Source organism: Antechinus flavipes, chromosome 1 (assembly GCF_016432865.1).
Source record: "Antechinus flavipes isolate AdamAnt ecotype Samford, QLD, Australia chromosome 1, AdamAnt_v2, whole genome shotgun sequence".
In the NCBI taxonomy this organism is placed as follows: Eukaryota; Metazoa; Chordata; class Mammalia; order Dasyuromorphia; family Dasyuridae; genus Antechinus; species Antechinus flavipes.
Window position 1 is genome coordinate 257814331 of NC_067398.1, and position 20442 is coordinate 257834772.

A 20442-nucleotide genomic window follows, 5' to 3' on the forward strand; every position below is an offset into this window, starting at 1 on the left:
GAATATGAAGAAATTAAAAAAAAATCAGTTAAAATTAAAATTGAATGGAGCTCCAATATAATGATGGACTCTGAACTGGTGGAGTATAGAAAAGAAATGAAACACAGGAGTAAGAAAAACAGAGAGATTTTGGAAATGCTGTATTGGAAGATCTTCAAGAAGAGAACCTCCACAATTTGTCCTGCATTTGCTCATTTGCCATGAGGCAGGGGGTTGGACAGATGACCTCTTGGGGTTCCCTCTAGTTATGATACTACAAATGTGCTAGAAACCATATGGAACTGCATGGGCAGCTTCAAGGATAAACATATGGCTGTGTATGTTGATATGAAACTCACTCAACCAGAGCAAATTTTTTCATCACCTTTCTTTTAACCCATGGAATGGTATTCCCTCCCAATACTTGTTCAGGGCAAAAGGGGTCCTGTGGCTTCTGAATCCACATTTTAGGTTTAGCTGCTCCTTGGGTGTCATTGAAAACAGTAGGGCCATGGTGAAATGACATAGCTCTGGGAGTGCCTCCAACACCATAATTAGAATGTGCTACCAAATGCTTGCAGGTTGTTAAGTCTCCAAAATAACAGTCACCCTGATGCCCCTCATTCTGTTGTGAAAGAGGAAACATTTAGCTCCTAAGGAGAGAAATAGAGAGCAAATGATAGAAGCTAAGAATAAGCCTGTGGATTATGTCCTCCAAGAATTTAATTTTATTACACAATATAGTAAAAGGCCATAGAGAAGCACAAATGGTCACAAGCTGAGGAGCAGTGAGTTACAAAGCAGAAATAATACCTGTGAGGTATTGTAAAAGATATTGTTAAAGATATATAGATATATATATCTATATATCCAAAAAAGATGCTCTGTTTATGGGGGGAGACCAAGAAATGGCAGATGTATGCATGGACAGTACATGTCAGGGCCAGACCTGTTCCATTTTCCCTTTTACTTTCACAAGCACTGTGATATTTTAAGGGTATCTTTCTTCTCTATTATCAGTTTGAGCTGCTATCAGCTATGTTCTTCCTTTGTGACTAGTACTCTAGTTCCACTTAATATCAGATTATCTTTTAATAATATTTATTTCATATGTTTAGAAGAATTGTACACGTTTAAACCTATACTGGATTACTTGCTGTTTAGAGAAGAGGAGTAGGGGTAAGGAAGGGAGAAAAATTTGGAACACAAGGTTTTGCAGTGGTAAATATTGAAAACTATCTTTGCATGTATTTTGAAAATAAAAAGCTATTATTAAAATTTTTAAAAAATATGTATTTCAAAGCTATAGCAAAAACAAATATATAAACCTTTCTTTCAACTATCTAAATGGCAACTAGGTGACATAAGAGATGAAATGCTAAGCCTGGAGTCAAGAAAACCTGAGTTCAAATTTGGCCTCAGATACTTACTAGTTATATGATCTTGGGCAAGTCACTTAACCTTGTTTGCCTTAGTAATGAACTGGAGAAGGAAATGGCAAACCATTCCCATGTCTTTGCCAAGAAAACCCCAAGTGGGATCATAAAGTCTCAGACATGACTGGACAATAGCAACAAAATCTAGGTCTGCATTGGAAGAGAAGATTAGATTCAAAATTTAGTCGGATTCCTATATAATATTGGTCTAGCCAAGTTTAAGTCCAAAGCTAGTATCAGTGCTGGCTTTTGTTAGGTTGGAGGTCTGGCACTTAAGGCATTACTGCTGGACTAGCTACAATATCCAGCCTGGATTCCTGGATTCCCTAATGCCTTTGGTTATTGTTCCTGGGCCAGACTGCATTTTCTGCATTACAATGGAGACAAATGAACAAAAAGGGCAAAGACCCAGGCCCATTTATGTGGAGGCAAATGGTCTCTGAGGGAGCAGAAGGAAGCTCTAAGGCCCTTTCCCCTTACAACTTGGTATGAGTAAAGACATTGCAGCCTCCTTCAGATGCTAATGGCAGAAAAGCTAAGGCTGTTGCTGAATCTGAAGAGGTAAACAGTTCTAGCTTAATAACAAAGGAGAAAGGTTCTCCACAACCTTGTCAGGAAAAATGGTCAACCCCAAATGTCCATGTGTTCCAGTTTCCTGGAAGCAGCTACCAGTTTTTGCACATGGAAAGATGCCATCTCAGGTGGTTTGGGCATATGACAGAGCCTCATGACATTTGTAATATCAAGAAAATTTGAGGAAGACCACTTACAGTTTGGGTGTACCCTTTATGGTTAGTTTTTGAGAACATGGTCAAGATTTATACAGGATGACCAGGCAAAGGGTGGATTTCAGGGGAGCCATTATTGGAAATAATACCCCTACTGATGTGATGACTAATCGGTGGTGTTTTGGAAGTACCTAGGAAAAAGAACTAGAGCTCTAATCAGAAAAACAGCATTTGGATTTATGCTTAAAGGATTCACTTAAGCTTGAGTTTTCTCATCTGTAAAATGGTGACAGCAATACTTACACCACTAACTTCATAAGATTATTCCAGATAAAATACTTTGAAAACTTTAAAGTACAATAGAAATATGAACTATTAAGTTTAAGAAAAATTTTTTAAAATTTCTGGATACAGTTAAAATGAGGATTTTCAAGAAGAGAGTATCAATTATGGCCTGGTACATAGCTGTCAAATTAGGGCACTCAGGAGAAACTGAATCATAAAGAGTAAACATGTTGTACTAGGTGCTAGGGGAGAAAATAGTAAATTATAAAAGAGGGGTCTTAAAGAGCAGTTAGAAAAAAGATAAAAGAAAAGCAAATATCTATTTTATAAATTTGCTCAATTGTGGCTCTCTTCAACAAGGAGGTGATTCTGGTCAATTCCAATAGATTTGTGATGGAGAGAGCCTCCTGCATCCAGAGAGAGGACTATGGAAATGGAATGTAGATCACAACATAGTACTTTCACCTTTCTTTGTTGTTTCCTTGCTTTTTTTTTTTTCTTTCTCTCTCTTTTTTTTTTTTTTTTTTTGGGTGCAGCATGGTAAATGGAGAAATGTATATATAGGAATTGCACATGTTTAACCTATATTGGATTACTTGCCATCTAGAGGAGGGAGGGAGGAGGAAGAGAGGGAGAAAAAAATCTGGAACACAAAGTTTTCCCTTTCCTCCCTCCACTTCTTCTCCTAGGTGGCAGGCAGTCTTATACATGTTAAATATGTTATAGTGTATCCTAGATACAATATATGTGTGCAGAACTGAACAGTTCTCTTGTTGCACAGGAAGAATTGGATTCAGAAGGTAAAAATAACTTGGGAAGAAAAACAAAAATGCAAACAGTTTACATTCATTTCCCAGTGGAACACAAAGTTTTTCAACAGTGAATTTGAAAACTATCTTTGCATATATTTTGAAAATAAAAAGCCTTTATTAAGTAAATAAATAAATTTTGCCCAGAATCAGGCCTTGCTTTGATCACACAATTTTTCCCATATATCCCACTCTATGAGAATCAGTGGATGTTAATCAACATTTATGAGGTGCCTGCCAAGTGTCAGGCAATGTGTTAAGTAAGCACAGAGAATACAAGTATGCAAAAAAGATAGTCTCTACCCTCAGGGTGTTTACAATCAAAAAGTGATTACAACACATAAAGAATCTGGAAAAGGGAGGGTGGTGGTCAGTGGAAAGGGAAAGTACCCAGCAAGAGAGGGAGGTTGGAGAAAGGAGTTTTGAAGAAGTCCAGAGGAATGTGGTTGAGTGGGAAAAGAAGAGAGAGCTAATATGGATAGATGTAGGTTGTAGGAGAATCACAATAAGGGTATTTTATAATGGGTTGGTAAAATGGCGGCAAAAGTCCCTTCTAACTCTTAAATTCTGTGATTCCTCACATGATAGACTTTGATAGACTTGAAACAAACAATCTTGAAGATATTTAAGGATGAAAATGTCAGTTAATATGCATTTATTAAGTATTAAGTATTGTATTAAATATTAGAGATAAAGGCAAATAAATAGTTCCTATCTTCCAGGAGTTTACATTCTAATGAGAGATTCAAGACATTAATAACTTAGGATATACAAGTTACATATAAAGGCAATTTGAGAGAAGAAGGGAGGAAGATGGTGGGAAAAACAAGGAAAATCCCTTGGCAGTAGGTGAGATTTGAGCTGAATTTTGAAGGTAGTCGGGTAGAAGTTAGAGAATTCTGATCATGGGGGATAGCCATAGCAGAGACATGGGTAAGGGAGAAGGAGTACAAGCACCATGTTTGAGTAAGTATAAGTAGGTCAGTACTGTTCGATAATAGACTGCATGTGGGGAGGGGTGGGAAGGAAACAGGAAAGAGAACAAAAAGATAAAAAACAAAAAACATAACAGGAGTAAGCACTTTCTTTATCAATGATAATGGAGTCACTACATTTGAACACAGACATTGCAATCCCCAAAGTGCTGAATAGGTAAATAGAAACAGCACCAAAGAAAACAAAATTGGGAAAAAATAGCTGGAATTTACTAAGGACACAGAAGAGAAATTTTTGCTTGGAGCAATAAAATTTTGAAAGTATTAAGAAATAGTTTTTCAATGTATTTAAAAGAAGAAAAGTTTCCAAAGACTTGGGAGTAGGGGAAAGAAATCAGATCTTACTCTTTAAGATTAAGTTAATTTAAGAATTACTAAATATCAACAATTATTGACCCACATTCCTATTTTTCTATCTCATCTAAGTCTTTGTGAGACTAATCTATTCATTCTGATGTTTCTCTCATAAGGATATGAGAAAGGAATAAGCAGACATTTTCAAAATGTGTTTCATAGTACCTTCTTTTGGATCATGTAAGATTGAATTTTGTAGTAAATATAATATGTCATTGTGATTATTGTGATTATTTAAAAATATTTGATTAGGTAGAACAAAATGCTGCCTTAAAATCCTCCTCCAATAATATGTTTCCATATGCCCTTAACAGAATTTAGAAGATTACTTTAAAGATGTAACAACAGAGATAACTGTGTTCATTAATTCTGGTTATTAATATCAAACAAGACATCAGACAGGGATACATATGCTCACCAAAGATGTTTACTATCGCTGTGTCCATCATTGGATGCGAATGGAATAGGGTTTCTTCAAGATGATTGAGGTCCTCCAGATGCTTCTCTTTGTTAATGACAATGTGTTGATTTCAACAAGATGTGGAACACTGCACATTCTTATTAAATGAGAAATATAATGATTCAAAAGAGTTTAATTTAGCTCTTCCTACAAGAAAAAGAATCAAATGTGAAGAATGCTCATAGTTCAGAACTAGGAAATATAGTTTAATGGGAAAGTTGTATAATTGATTCAGTGGTATGGATATAGCTAGGTCTGATTAATGCAGAGAATGAATCTGTCTAAAGATGATCGCATTACTCAGATTCACATTGTGTACTTCCATTAAGCTGGAACCAATTATCTCATTTTATATAGTAATAAATTCAAATAGTGTGAATTTAAATGCATGTGAACACTCCAGGATATTCATTATTCAGGCTAATAAAAACTTGACTGTATCTGGGATAGACATCAAACATGGATAATGAAATAGATCCAGAATTGAACAAGAGGAGAATGGGCTGGACTATCTTTAGGAAATCATTCTATATTTTATTTTGGTTTGGGTTTGGTCTTTAGCACACCAAGTTTCTCCCTGAAATAAAGACCCAGCTTCTTTTTTTTAAGGTGATAATATCATGTAGTGATACACATTCAATCCCCACAGTCCTCTTTCTGAGTGCAGATGGCTCTGTCCATCACAAATCAACTGGAATTGGACTGATCACCTCATTGTTAAAGAGATCATGCCCATTAGAATTGATCATTGCATAATCTTGTTGTTGCTGTGTATGATATTTTCTTGGTTCTACTCACTTCATTTAACACTAGTTCATGTAAGTCTCTCCAAAGCTTTCTAAAATCATCCTGCTAATTGTTTCTTATAGAACAATTATATTTCATAACCTTCATATACCATAAATTAGTCAGCCATTCCTTAACTGATGGGCATCCACTCAATTTCTTGTTCCTTGCCACTACAAAAAGGACTGCTACAAACATTTTTGTAGATGTGGTTCCTTTTCCTTTTTTATGATTTCTTTGGGACACAGATCCAGTAGACACACTGCTGGATCAAAGAATATGCACAGTTTGATAGCCTTTTGGGCATAGTTCCAAATTCCTCTCCAGAATGGTTTGGTCAGTTCATAACTCCATCAACAATTAATGTCCTATTTTCCCACATCTCCTCCAACATTTATCAAGATGTATCTTCTTAATGAAATCTCCGTCCTTCCCCCCTACCCTGGATGATGGTACATGCCTATAAATTATGGGATATCTTGGAATTCAAATTCAAAAATATTAACATTCAAAACTATATACAGGACACTGCCTGTGTGATCTTGGGAACTTAAACTTCCCAGGAATTGGTTTCTTTATCTAAAAATGAGGGGGGTTTATTTAATAGCCTTTGAGGTCTTTTCTAACTATGTATGACACTATAATTGTACAATTATTTGGCTTAATGTGTGTATATGTCTTGTCTTACCAACTACCTGGTAAGTTTCTTGGTGAAAACTCAGGTTTCATAATTCATTTAAATTTAGCAAATATTAGCATATATAGAGCTAGATTATGGGGATGGAATGAACAATATGATGACTCTATGCTTAAGATGCTTACATTGTATTGTAGGCATCCAATCCTATGTATGGTTATATGGAGATCAAAGAGAAAAACAAATAAGTCTGGGAATGTTTGAGGAGAGAATCATCACTTTCAGCTATGGGAATTGGGGAAGGTACATGCAAGAGGTAGTGGTCTTGTTTTAGTCTTACAGCATTTTTATATGGAACTTTAAAGTTTAAAAAACTCTCCTATCAATTCTCTCTGTGTCTCTGTCTCTCTCTATCTCTCTGTCTGTCTTTCTCTCTCTTTGCCTCTGTCCCTCTGTCTCTGTCTATCTCTAGCTCTCTCTGCCTCTCTCTCATTTGATCCTCAGTAACCCTGTGAGGTGTTGGTGGGGGCAAATATTATTAATGACTTTTATAAAATGCGAACTTAAGACTCAGAGAGAGAATGATTTGCTTGCCTCAGGTCATCCAATGAAATACAAGACTTGACTCAAACTCATGTTCTCTGACTCCAAGCCCTAATGCCTTTTTTATTCATTATATCCTGAGGTGTCCACCTCAGAAATGATTATGACATTTTATATGGATATGATACAAGAAATATTTGTTGTTTAATTTGAAACAAAGGTTACTGAGTAACCACTGAAGCCATATATGAAAAATGAACCATTATTCTATTCCTCATGTATAAAATGAGATAGAGAAGGAAATGGCAATCCACTCTAGTACCTTTGCTAAGAAAACCCCACATGGAGTCATAAAAAATTAGACATGAACAGTAGCAACTATTCCCACTAGCCATATATACATACATTAATATATACATACATATATATATATATTCACATACACTTCCCATTTCCTCTTTTTTCCTCATCTTCATCTCCAACTTCTTTCCTTTCTCTCCATTACTTCTCCTACCCTTTTCCCTTCTCCCCTTGTTAGGTCTATATTAGTAATAATTCCTGGAGGAACTGATTATCCTGCTGAGGTTCAGGCAAAAATTATCTATGGATCCTTTCACAAATTAGTTGCAAAATTCAAACCAGACTCATCCATCTTACCCTCTATCACAGAACCATCACTCTGGCTTCTATATCCTTTACCACCTTTAAAAAAAAAAAAGCAAACAAAATTTTTTTTAATCATTCTGTGTTGTTTTCTATCTTTTTTTTTATAGTAGATTTTTTCCTGAAATACTTCTTCCCACACATGCATACACATGCACATACATTGAAATCTTCTTTGTAAAAGACACAATTGATGAAATACTCACATCTAATAGTGTATGCAACATTGTGTACTCAACCTTCTCCCCACAAAACACATATGCTATTTTTCTACTAAAAAAAAAAAAAAAGGAATGAATTTTATCATTTTTTTTCTCTGGAACCAAGATTAGTCATTGAAATTAATTTTAATCTGGTCCCTTTCATTTACACTATTGTAATTATTATGTATTTCATTATCCTAATCCTACTTAGTCCATTCTATATCAGATTAGTCATTTTCCTAGGTATCTCTGAATTCCTTTATGATGTCATATTTTACAGTTTTTTTTACATTCCTACGTCATGATTTGTTCCATTATTTCTCAAATCAACATTTATTTTTTTCTCATTTTTTTTCTTATCACAAAAGTTCTTCTATGAGTGAAACATGAATGCCTTATGTAGGATTTCTCTTTCTGTGTTTGAATTTTTTAATGTATATGCCATATAGTAGTATTGCTGGGTCAAAGGTTGTGAACAAAAGTTGTGTTTATATAATTCTAAATCATCTTCCAGAAGCTCTATTTCAGAACTCCACCAATACTACATTCATGCACTTTTTTCCCCCTGTAGCCCTTCCAACATTGACTATTTCTTAAATTTACCCTTAAAGTTAGTCTGAGTGACTCCTCTATGGTTCAATGCATTTTCAGTGAAAGTTCTGGGACAGAAAAAGAGGTCATATTTTTTTCTTTTTTTCATTAAAAAGTTCCAGTTTGCAGGCATATGTACAGGAGCTTAAAATATTAGCTGACGTACTTTATCATCACAGTTCCAAACACTTTGTCCAAATTTAATCTGTTCAGTGCAAACATTAATATAAAAAAAATGCCCTTCTCAAAGAGGGAATGTTTTTTTTTCTTTTCAATCTTTGGGCTTTGTTCCTTTTATCTTGAAACTCCAGGTAAAGCAGGCTCAGGTGTCCTGCGTTTGAAGTTTACACTGAGAGTTTTCTGGAATCATTTGGAACATATTTGGGAGGTTCAACTTTGATAAGAGCCAGAAACCAGTCCTGCTTGCAAGTTTTGCTTACAAGTATCTTTACACAGCAGGAGCATGACAGGATTTAAAGGATGAGATCTAATAGCAAATGTAAGTTTATCTAGAAAGAAATTCCCCTCTCTTCCTCCCCAATAATCTTACTCCAGAACTATATAACTTTCTAATTGTGTGTGTGTGTGTGTGTGTGTGTGTGTGTGTGTGTATAAATACCATATGTATTTCACTGTGTTTCTTGAGGCTCAGAACATAGCAGAAAATGAATTCAAATGGAGGTCATATCTTTGTGGTAGTAGCCATTCTATAGGATTTATTTTGGAAACAGAATGACATTGCTCTACATTGACATTGGCTTTGGGGAGTTACCCTTATTTTTGTTTTTGGTGGAACATCTTAGCAAGGCCCCACCAATTCTTTCTCAATACAGTGTTTTGTTCCAGAGTAGGCGTGGACCACATGCATTTCCTGTGTGTGTCATCCACATGGAGCAATCTTTGAATAGTTAGCAATTTTTATTTGAATAGTTAGCAATTTTTCAGTTGTCTAAGGAGTTGACTTTAGGGAAAATTCTTAATGGAGCAGATTTTCTTATTGGTCTTTCATAGAGAGAGAAATCATTGACATTTTACTCACTATTTAAAGTCAGTGCTTGTTCTTCAAGCTTGAGATTCATGATAATTTTTTAAAAAGCCCTGGGATTAAAGAAATTAAGATTAATCCTTTCAATGATATTTTAAGCTTAAACAACAACAACAAAACCAACATAAACCCTCCATTACAGTTTTCTCTGCAGTGGAGCAAATTTCATCTGCTTTACTTACTGAAGAGAAGCAATATTTAAAAAAAAAAAAAATCCAGAACATACCTATGGGCACATAAATATGTACATACTGACAGTTTTGATTTGAGTAAAAAATTTGATATAGATTAATATCATTATGAATGGACATGGATGAAAACATCATTGTGCCCTTCCTATAGGATTACTTGTTGACTCCCCTCCAAAAAACCAAAACAAAACATATAATAGAATTTTGCTATTAATCTGGTCCTTACTGCTTCATTTTACAGATGAGGAAACTGAAGCCCAAAGAGGGTAAGTAAGGTGATGGTATTTATAGATATTACTTATAGACTTTCAGCAGCAACAGAAGCCACCATTTCAACATCTTCTCCTTCTGAATCCTGTCTCTTTGGTTATTGTCTCCTAGGCTTTATTCAAAAGGCACTTTTATTTACTGTTGGACATCCCATATGTATGCTATGGCTCTAACTTGAGGTTGCTCTCTGTCCAGGATTCCTCTTCCCCTTCTCAGCCACTATCCAAAGACATAGGTATCCAGGACTGGTTACTGGTCCACTTCCTTGATGAATTCTTCTATGACTTCTCCAATAAGTTTTTTTCCTTATTTTCCTACAGCATGTACTCATTGTTCTACTTTAGACTCATGTACTGTTTCTTGTTGTTCTCTGACTTGTATTCAGATTAATCTTATGTCCCTTCTCAATTGGCGTATTCCTGATATGGAACTGAAAACATAATAGGCACTCAGTGCTTAAATTCATTTTAGAATATAAGCAGGGGTGTTCAGAAGTCAGTTCAAACCAGCTCATATAACCTAATTGCTAAATTTTCATCATGAGAATTTCTGCATCAGAAATGAACAATCATAACAAATTAGGTCTTGATTTATTGTTTTATTGATTGGCAGAGGTGTCAAATTCATAGGCCATGCTACCTATATTTCAAGTGCAACCCAAACCATAATGTAGTTAGGGCATTTTTAACAAAATAAATAAATACACAGTGCAACATAGATAATGACAATCTGTGGTTTTCTAAGTTAATATGTCAGCAGCACAGAACCATTTCTATTTGAGTTGGATACCACTGGTCTCCACCAAGGTAGGCAAACAATTGCTCAAGTGGCCAAATCTAACCTGCAGTTTGTTTTTGTTTGGTACTCTGAGCTAAGAATTTATTATTATTATTATTTTACATTTTAAAATAAAATAAAATCTTACTTTAAAATAAAAAAAATAAAAAAAAAACCACCAAAAAACACAACATTCTTAGCTTACTTGCTTTAGAATAACAGGCACAGGTCAGATTTTGGTCACAGATCATACTTTGCTGACTCCTGCTTTTGACTTAAGAAAATGATGAATAAAATAATAATACAGATCAAATGTTAAAGTGTATTGTGTGTACATTTGGGGGTGGGAAGAGATTTTCTTTCCTTTCTTCCTTTCTCTATCTTTTGTCCTTCTTTCCTTCCTTTCCTTCTTCTTTCCTTCCTTCCTTCCTTCCTTCCTTCCTTCCTTCCTTCCTTCCTTCCTTCCTTCCTTCCTCCTTCCTTCCTTCCTTCCTTCCTTCCTTCCTTCCTTCCTTCCTCTATCTCTCACTGCCTTCCTTCCTTCTTTCCTCCCTTACTCTCTTCTTCTTCTCTTCTTCTTCTTCTTCTTCTTCTTCTTCTTCTTCTTCTTCTTCTTCTTCCTCCTTCTCCTCTTCCTCCTCCTTTTCCTCCCCATCCTCCTCCTCCTCCTCCTCTTCCTTCTCCCCCTCATCCTCCTTCCCCCCATCCTCCTTTTCTTCCTCCTCCTCCTCCTCCTCCTTCTCCTCCTCCTCCTCCTCTTCCTTCTTCTCTTCCTCTTGGTGGTCTTTCAGTCATTCGTTGACCTCACCCTATAATAATAGCTAATATTTATAGAGTGCTTGCTATGTACTTGGTACTTTGCCTAGAACTTTATAAATATTTTCTCATTTGATCCTTACAACAATCCTGGGAGGTATTATTATCCCATTTTACAGATGATGAAGCTGAGCCAAACAGAGGTTAACTGACTTGCCTAGTATCACACAGCTGGTGAGTATCTGAGACCAGATGTGAACTTAAGTTTCCAGGTTTCATGCTCTGTCCACTGTATCATCTTACTGCCAGGCCTTATGGAAGTATTTAGTTTAACCCCTATACTCCACAAAGAGCTAGAAATTCACTACTCCTGCAATTTTTAAAATGAGTTTTTAAAAAGGGCAACTTAGGATTGTAATTATAGTACAAAGTAATTAGAATGATTTTTCACATCTGATAGTTAGATCATTAACTCCTGATTGCCTTTTTTTTTTTTTTAACCATCACCAACTTCTTGGGCATGTAATTATGAATGATCTCCTTGACTGCCATCATCTTGGATTATGGAAAATACCTGTTAGTGTGATAAAGGGCTCATTGCAGAAAATAATGTATATTGATAAATTCTGAAATAAGCTAAGGTAGAGGTGGAAAGAGGAATAGCTACATGGTAATAATACTGTGACAGCTACTGGGGGTGTAATACAGTTAAATTTTTGAAACAGATGAATGTTTATGGAAGCATCCCAGGATGATATTATCAATTTGGTTTTCAGTTGAATACAAATGAGAAATTTTTAGAGTGAGAAATGCAGATATGGTTTAAAAGCATTATGAATTGCAGGTGTGACCCACTTTAAAAAACAATAATATGTGAAAATCTAATTTTTAACTTATTAAGAGTTGACACTTTGAGTTCTTTTTTTTTTTCCCAGTCAACAAACATTTATTAAAGATTACCATGATTTAGATTCCTGCTTACACTCCCACATTAATTGTTGGTTGACAGAATATTGTTTTTTGGTAATGTTCTTTTTAAATTTATTTTATTTTTCCAATTACATATGAAGATAGTTTTTAACATTCATTTTTTTTAAAAATTTGAATTCCAATTTTTTCTCCCTCCTTTCCTTATTATCTGATAATAGGTTATACATATAGAGCAATGATTTTTTTTTCTCACTTTACAGGGCCACTGTAGAAGTAGAATGCTGGAACACTGGTTGATTGTTGCCTTAATCAGAGTTCTGAAAGTCTCTCAAAATTGTCCAATTTGGCAATAATATTATAAGGATTTTCTTTTCTTTTTTCTTATGTGGGAGGAATATAAAAAAAGTTTATTAATTGAAAACCAAATTTCAAAAAAGAAACAATTTAGTCAAATTCTTTACAGATGAACAGAATGAGAGGTGGTGAAATTTATGTCATTTGTCTGAAGATTGAGATCATGAGTGGAATCCATAAGAAAAAAGAAGGTTCTAAACATTCCATTCCCAATGACTTTAAAAAAGACCAGGGCCACTTAATTTCATCCAGCTTCAACTTTCTTATCTGTAAAATGGAGATATTTAGGACTACTGTGACTGAAGGAAGGACATAAAGTACTTTCTAAACCTTAAAGCACTAAAATATTAAATATAATTATTATCATTCCTGCCTTGATGTTTTTGTTACAATTTTCATCCTCACTTAGGCAGGAGTCTCTTATTTAGGAGGTGGGATTTTTGGAGCCTTCTTTTTTTTCCCTTATAGTTTCCACCTCTGATCTCAATCTTCAGGCATTTATTTCTCAAAGAAAAATAAATGGAAGGTTATTTTCACTGGTAACTTCAATGCAAGGCAACTGACATTTAGATAGTTCTTGCTAAAGTCTGACATGAACATGCTTCTTCTAGTTATTTGCTTTTTCCAATTCTAGAAGATGCCTAAAACAATACGATATCTTAATATTTCAAGAGTTTTTGACTTGTAATTGTTGGTCTAGAGATAAAGTCATCAGATATTTCTGTTCCAAATGCTTCATTTTAAATTGGGTGAGAAGAATAAAATCAGAAAAACAAAAGAGAAAAATATGCTTCAAAATGCACTTTCAGCCCATCAGTTCCCTTTCTGGACAATATTTTATATCATGAGATTTTTTGTGGGTTTTTTTGAGTTGTGATAGATCATTGTATTGATTAGAGGTACTAAGTATTTCACAATTGATTACCTTTACATTGCTGTTACTACATTGTTCTGGTTCTGCTCACTTCACTTTGCATCAGTTTGTATAATTTTTCCTATGTTTTTCTGAAGTCTGAGTGTTTTTACATTTATCTATTCATTACATGGTGCACATGTATGCTATCTGCATGCACATACACACACACACATATATACATGTATAGTGTATATACAGATATGTATGTATATATACACACATGTCATTCGTATGTGTATATATACATAAGCATATATTTGCATATTATATCTATCTATATAATTTCTTTCTCATACTTCCCCCAATAAAACAAAATAAAAACCTTCAAAATAAATGAACATAATTTTATAAAGCAAATTTTCACATTGGACATATCTGGAAACATTTGTCTCATTCTACATTTTAAGAATATCATCTATTTGGCAGAAATTGAGTAGTATATTTTTTCTTCAGACCTCCATCCCTAAGTTTATCATACATTATTTAGAGGTCTATAGTCTTTTAAAGCTAGTTCTGTTCATTTTACTCTGAATGAGTTCACAAAGATTTTCATAGTTTCCTTTAAAGCTATCCATTCTTTCATTTCTTATGGCATAATTCTAATCCATTATATTCCTATACCTTAATTTATTTAACCATTTCTTAATAGGTGGGAACATACTTAGTTTCAGTTCGTTGTGACCACAAAAAGAACAGTTAATAGTATTTTGTACACATGGTTCCTTTTCTCCTTTTTCTGATCCCTTTGAGGTCCATAGCAACAATCCCTGTAGGTATCAGACAATAATTTGAAAGCTTTATGACTCAGTGGATGGTCTTGAAGATATTCTGTAATTAAAAAATTCATCTCATTGCAGACAAGCTAGTGATTTTGAATTTAACTTGACTTGTCCCAAAAGAAGATATACATTGTGTCACTATACCTTGGAAACCTTTTCAGATCTCCTAACACAGCTTCTGAGACTGGGAGGCAGCATAATATGGATCATTTTTTTTTTTTTTTTTTGCTTCTTGTACTGATTTTGACCTGACAATCAACACCAAGAAAACAGGTTCTCCACTAGCTAGGACCACACCATCCACACATGGAACCATTGGTTATAGCAGATGAAGAGATTTTGAATGCTGTGGATAAGTTCACTCACTTTGGCATTATATTTTCCAGAGATGTCCACATAGATGATGAGGTTGATGCAGACATAGACAGAACTAGCTCCACATTTGGGAGGCTCTGGGAAAAAATATGATAGAAGAGGTATTAGGCTGCCATTCCAACAGAAGGTCTACAGAGCCATTATGCTGTCCTCATTGTTGTATGCCAGAAAATTGAACTACTTCCATTTGAATTGTCTTAGGTAGATTCTTAAGTTTACTTGACAAGATAAGGAAATGGACATTTAGGTCCTCTCTTGAGTTTATAGCCAAGTATTTGAACTCTACTATAGAGAATACAACCCCAGTGGGTTGACCTCATAGCCCAAGTGCTAAAAGTATTTTAATGTAAAAGATTATTTTATGGTGAACTCACACAAGGCAAGCATTCACATGGAGTTCAGAAGTAATACAAGATAACTTTCAAGGTCACTCTGAAGAACTATAGTTATCTATTGTGAAATAGGGTTCACATTAGCATAGAACTGCCCAGCATCACTCACTCACATCAAAGAAGAAACTATAGCACAAAGGAAACATGAAATCAAGAAATCTAGAAACAACTCCATTCCACGTATTTAGACTATCTTGTGTTTGACCTATCAGAGCTTTGTATTGTTAGTCATAGTCAAACACACTGTATCTGGATCCCAACATCTTGATGCCACTGGTCCTCTTCTAGAATGAAGGACAAACAAAAACAACAGCACAGCCCCTCCCAGAACCTAGGGTTACCTTCACATCATGAATAGGTCTCAGAATAGAATTTGAGTAGAGTTTTTAAAAATACATTACCAGAACAATGATGGTTTTGATTCACCATTATAAATTATTCATGTACAAGTTACTGCTTTTGTTTATGATAGTTTTTGTTGCTGAGTTGTGGAATCTCTCATTACTTTTTTGTACTTGTTATATTTCTTACCATAGGATTAACATAATTTCAAGGAGATGACTATCTAGTTGATAAATCAATCTAAATTATATACAAATAATTATGAGTAACAGCTCATATGTGGAAAATTTTTAAAAATGGATTAAGATTCAGAAAATCCAGCTTTTATTCCCAGTGCTAGCTTTTAATCATTAATATTATTCTGACTCTCAGTTTGCTTATTGGTAAAACTATAAAACTATAATCTATTTAAATGGATGCTGTGAGGTTTAAATGAAATAATGTAGGTAAAAAATAAAATTCTACAAAGATATGAGGCCTAATTATTAGCTTCCAGACCATAAAGTTCATGAAAACAGGAACTTTTCTTATCTAATCTTTGTATCTTTCAGCACCTACCACAATGTTCTATACACAGTAGGCTTGAATAAGTGTTTATGGAATGGCTTTGAATTGAATGTAAAATGGCAAGCAATACAAAAAAGTAATAAAAATCCTCCAGGCATAAACTAGAAATAGTTGAACTTGAGACAGAAATTAGTATAAACACCTTCCTTTTTCTTGGGAGAGCAAGAACAAAGACTGTCCTATACTTTTAACTTTGAACAATAATTGTAGCAGAGAACTCTCACTCAAGCTATTTTTTTTCAAATCATCACACTTTTCTTGGCTTCGGATCTTGTAGTACTTTTATGAGATTATATGCAGCATGTCACAAACAAAACAACAGTCTTTAAAACTTTTGAATATTTTATGAAAATTCTGTCATTTGTGTAGAGCTTTGCTCACCTTAGGACAATATGAAATATTTTATTCAACAACTGTTAACAATGTAAAGCTGTTTATGAAACAAATGTTGCTGATATACAAATAGATAGGTGACAATCCAAAGGTCTCTTGGTGAATGATGAAATGATACACCATCTAAAATTTGCAAGACTCTGGAAAAGTGACATGTATGTATAAAATGTTTTATTTTTGTACATATATACATATGTGTATACATATGTGACCATGCTTTCTATTTGTCATTTTTAAGAAGAGTATTTTTATACATATACATAGACATAATACATTTACAAATGTATTTTAATATAATAATCTCCACCACCTGCCTTTGGGGAAGTATAGATATGCTTTATTCCAGATCATCCTCTGCAAATGGTCCCAATAGCATTTAAACTATCCCCACCCCCACTACACAAGACCAAATAAAGTAAATTATTTGTAAACCTTCAAGTTCTCTAAAAATTCAGAATGTCATATTCACCCCAGTTTGGAAGCTCCCAATATCTTGGTAGAATTACTAAGGCTGTGGGAAAACAGAAAAAAGAAAGAAAAGCTAAACTTTATCATTTGTTGGTTAACCTTTTTGATGATCAAACTCTCCTTACTTGAATAGCTTGACTAACATTCACAGAGAAAAGACACAAAATCCAACAATGAGTTTTGCCAGCATAGACCTTGAAAACACAAGGACACCTCCCATCCATCATAAACTGTTAGCATAGTGTAATGGAAAGAAAAAGCTTTCTATGTGCCAAACATTGTAATAGATGCTAGATATAGGAATATAATCAAGCAATGTAGATCAAGAAAGAATCAAATGTGCTAAGTGAAATGAGCAGAACCAGGAGATCATTGTATACCTCAACAATGACACTGTTTGAGGATGTATTCTGATGGAAGTGGATCTCTTCGATAAAGAGAGCTAATTTAGTTTCAATTGATCAAAGATGGACAGAAGCAGCTACACCCAAAGAAAGAACACTGGGAAATGAATATAAACTGCTTGCATTTTTGTTTTTCTTCCCAGGTTATTTCTACCTTCTGAATTCAATTCTCCCTGTGCAACAAAAAACTGTTTGGTTCTGCACACATATATTGTATCTAGGATATACTGAAACCTATTCAACATGTAAAGGACTGCTTGCCATCTGGGGGAGGGGGTGGAGGAAGGGAGGGGAAAAATCGGAACAGAAGTGAGTGCAAGGGATAATGCTGTAAAAAATTACCTTGGTATGGGTTCTATCAATAAAAAGTTATTTAAAAAAAAAAAAAAAGAAAGGATCAAATGACCTGGGTTTTATTCATGCTTCCATGACTTAATGACTTTTTGACCTTAGACAGGTCACTCAGAAAGTCTCAATTTCCTGATCTGTAAAATGAAGAGGTTCGTCTAGATAACTTTAAAGTACCTTTCAATTTTATATCTATGATCTGATGATCCTTTGAGGCATTGGAATAGGACTTTAAGTGGGCGGAGACAATAGAGTCAGGAATTACTATAGGCATTTTTCTATAATAGCTTATCTGGTCTTTATATCCTATTAAGAGGGTAACAAAAGAATTCCTACTTTACAGAAAAAGAATTCCTCCAGCAACTTGTCCAAACTCATATGGTACTAAGTGGTCCAAGTGAGATTTGTCAAAGGATAATTGATAATCGAGAATTAGAAAGCACCTTAGAGGGTACCTGGTAAGGATCAAACTTTTTTAAAAAAATTCTATAGCATTTTATTTCAATTGTTTCCCCCTTTTAATCTGTAAATTTATGCTGATGGTATTGTCACTTTATTTTATTCTACTATGACCCATCTATGAGTACTGATTATTCCTCCAATTACTTAAGCTGTGCCTCATTTCTTTAGGGAATATTTTGTAATTTTATCTATTCAGGTATTAAATGTTCTTTGGTAAATTGAATCTTCATGTACTTTGCCATTATTTTAAATAGCACATCATATTCTATTTTTCTTTCTAGGAAACACTTTTCACAAATACGCAAAATAGTAGCAAAATGCATTCAGAAGAACAATAGGTCTAGAACTCATGGGAAATAATAAGAAAAAGTATTATTGAAGTGGATCCTAGCATTACCAGGAGGGAGATTTTGGAGATGTTAGGGAGACTGGATATTGAAGTGATTAGGATAGCATCAATAAAATATATTAAAAAGAAGAAAATTGGATAGTACCATTCCACCCCACTATCCCCAAAATAAATTGAGGGATTTGATTTATGCCAAATAAATAAGAGTTCATTTTTCACCTTTGAAATGCCAAAATTACAGAAGTGGTCAATTCTGTAATGGAATTTTAGAGATGGGTACAATTTGACCCATTAAGTTATATAACCCTATTAAAAAGAAATCTAGTGCTGTTGGTAGATGTCAACTGAGTCTGATTTCATTCAAATGAACAACACTTATTATGCAGTCCTTTCACTGGTTGAAGTTTAGTCTATTGAGAAGACATAAATACATTCACTTTTCCTTGTGATTTATTGAGAGAAAGAAAATCATGGATTCATAGAATTCCTTATAGAATTTGAAAGTGACCTAAGAAATCATCTATGGCAGTGCTTTCATTTTATTTTTTTTTTCAAAAAAAAATTTAGTAGTATCCTTTGTGTCTATATAACATTAATTTCAAACTTCACTTATAATAAAGACCAAAACAAAAGAGCAAAAATAAACACATCCACTATGTTGGAAAATATATGGCACATTTCACACCTTTTATCTCTCACCTTTTCAATGAAGGAAAAAATACATTTTTATAACTTCTTGGGGCTAAGCCTTGTCATTATAATAATATAGTATTCAGTTTTGTCTTATTTTCCTTTTCATTTAAATTGTTGTAATCATTGTGTATATTGTTCATATTTCTATGTGCTTCACTCAGCCTCTTTTCATAAGTTTTCCCACATTTCTCAGAATTTCTTCATCATTTCTTATGGCCTAATACTTTTCCATATGCACATAATTTGTTTATCCATTCCCAAATAATTGGCCCCCACTTTTTATATTTCTTAGCTAACAAAAACATTGCAATGAACATTTTGACATATGTGGGGACCACTCCTTGGGATATATGACCAGATATAGATTTCTGGGGGAAAGGATATAGACAATTTTATCCCTTTTTTTGAGTATCTTTATTTTAGAAATATGGAAACAGGTGCAGTAGGTGAAGTGTGTTGATAACTATAGAAAACTTCTGAGTGTTTAGCAAAACTCTGCCTTGTCAAGTTTGCAAATCTAGTTAGTGCTGGAGAGACTGGACTAAAATCAGCTCAGTATTTTTGATGAAGACAGTAATGCCCAGTCACTCAGTTTAAAATTTAAGATTTCAGGAGATTAACTTCTTTTGATGTAAGAAATTAAGAAGGAAGTCATGAGAACTCACTTTCACTGTGCCTTATCCATAGTCCAAGCTCACAAACTGTTTCTGTCTTTATTTTGAATATAGATTGTATAGAGAAGAAAAGGCTACTGAACAAAATTTTCTAAACAAGCCCAACATTTGTTCTTTAAGTAACACATGAGATATAGCTCCTATTCTCAAGGAATTTAGATTCCAAGGAAGGGAAGATGAGACTTTGTAAGTTAATTATAATAAGGGTTTAACAAATCTTATGATATAAATACAATGTAAGTGTATGTAAGTATAATATAAACAAGCTATTAGTTATTATTGTTGTTGGTGATGTTTCATCTACTGACTTCTCTGTGATCACTCCAATTTGGATGTTCCATTCAACAATACAGTAACTCCAGATCTTTCCATTATCTGAGACTGTTCATGTCCTCCCATATGTTTTCCCAGGGGATCTGTTCTAGTGTCCTCCTGTGCCTTCTTTTGACATAAGAAGGTACCAATGGAATATCCAAGCTATCTTTGTT

The 20442-nt window shown here is 34.2% G+C and overlaps 1 long non-coding RNA gene across 1 annotated transcript; it reads left to right on the forward strand.

Annotated features, from left to right (window-relative positions):
- Positions 1-8848: 8848 nt before the first annotated feature.
- LOC127554411 (uncharacterized) lies at positions 8849-18022 on the forward strand. Its single transcript, XR_007951981.1, has 4 exons — positions 8849-8968; positions 9947-9971; positions 11688-11742; positions 17572-18022. It is a non-coding gene; the product is annotated as an uncharacterized LOC127554411 (long non-coding RNA).
- The last annotated feature ends 2420 nt before the right edge of the window (positions 18023-20442 follow it).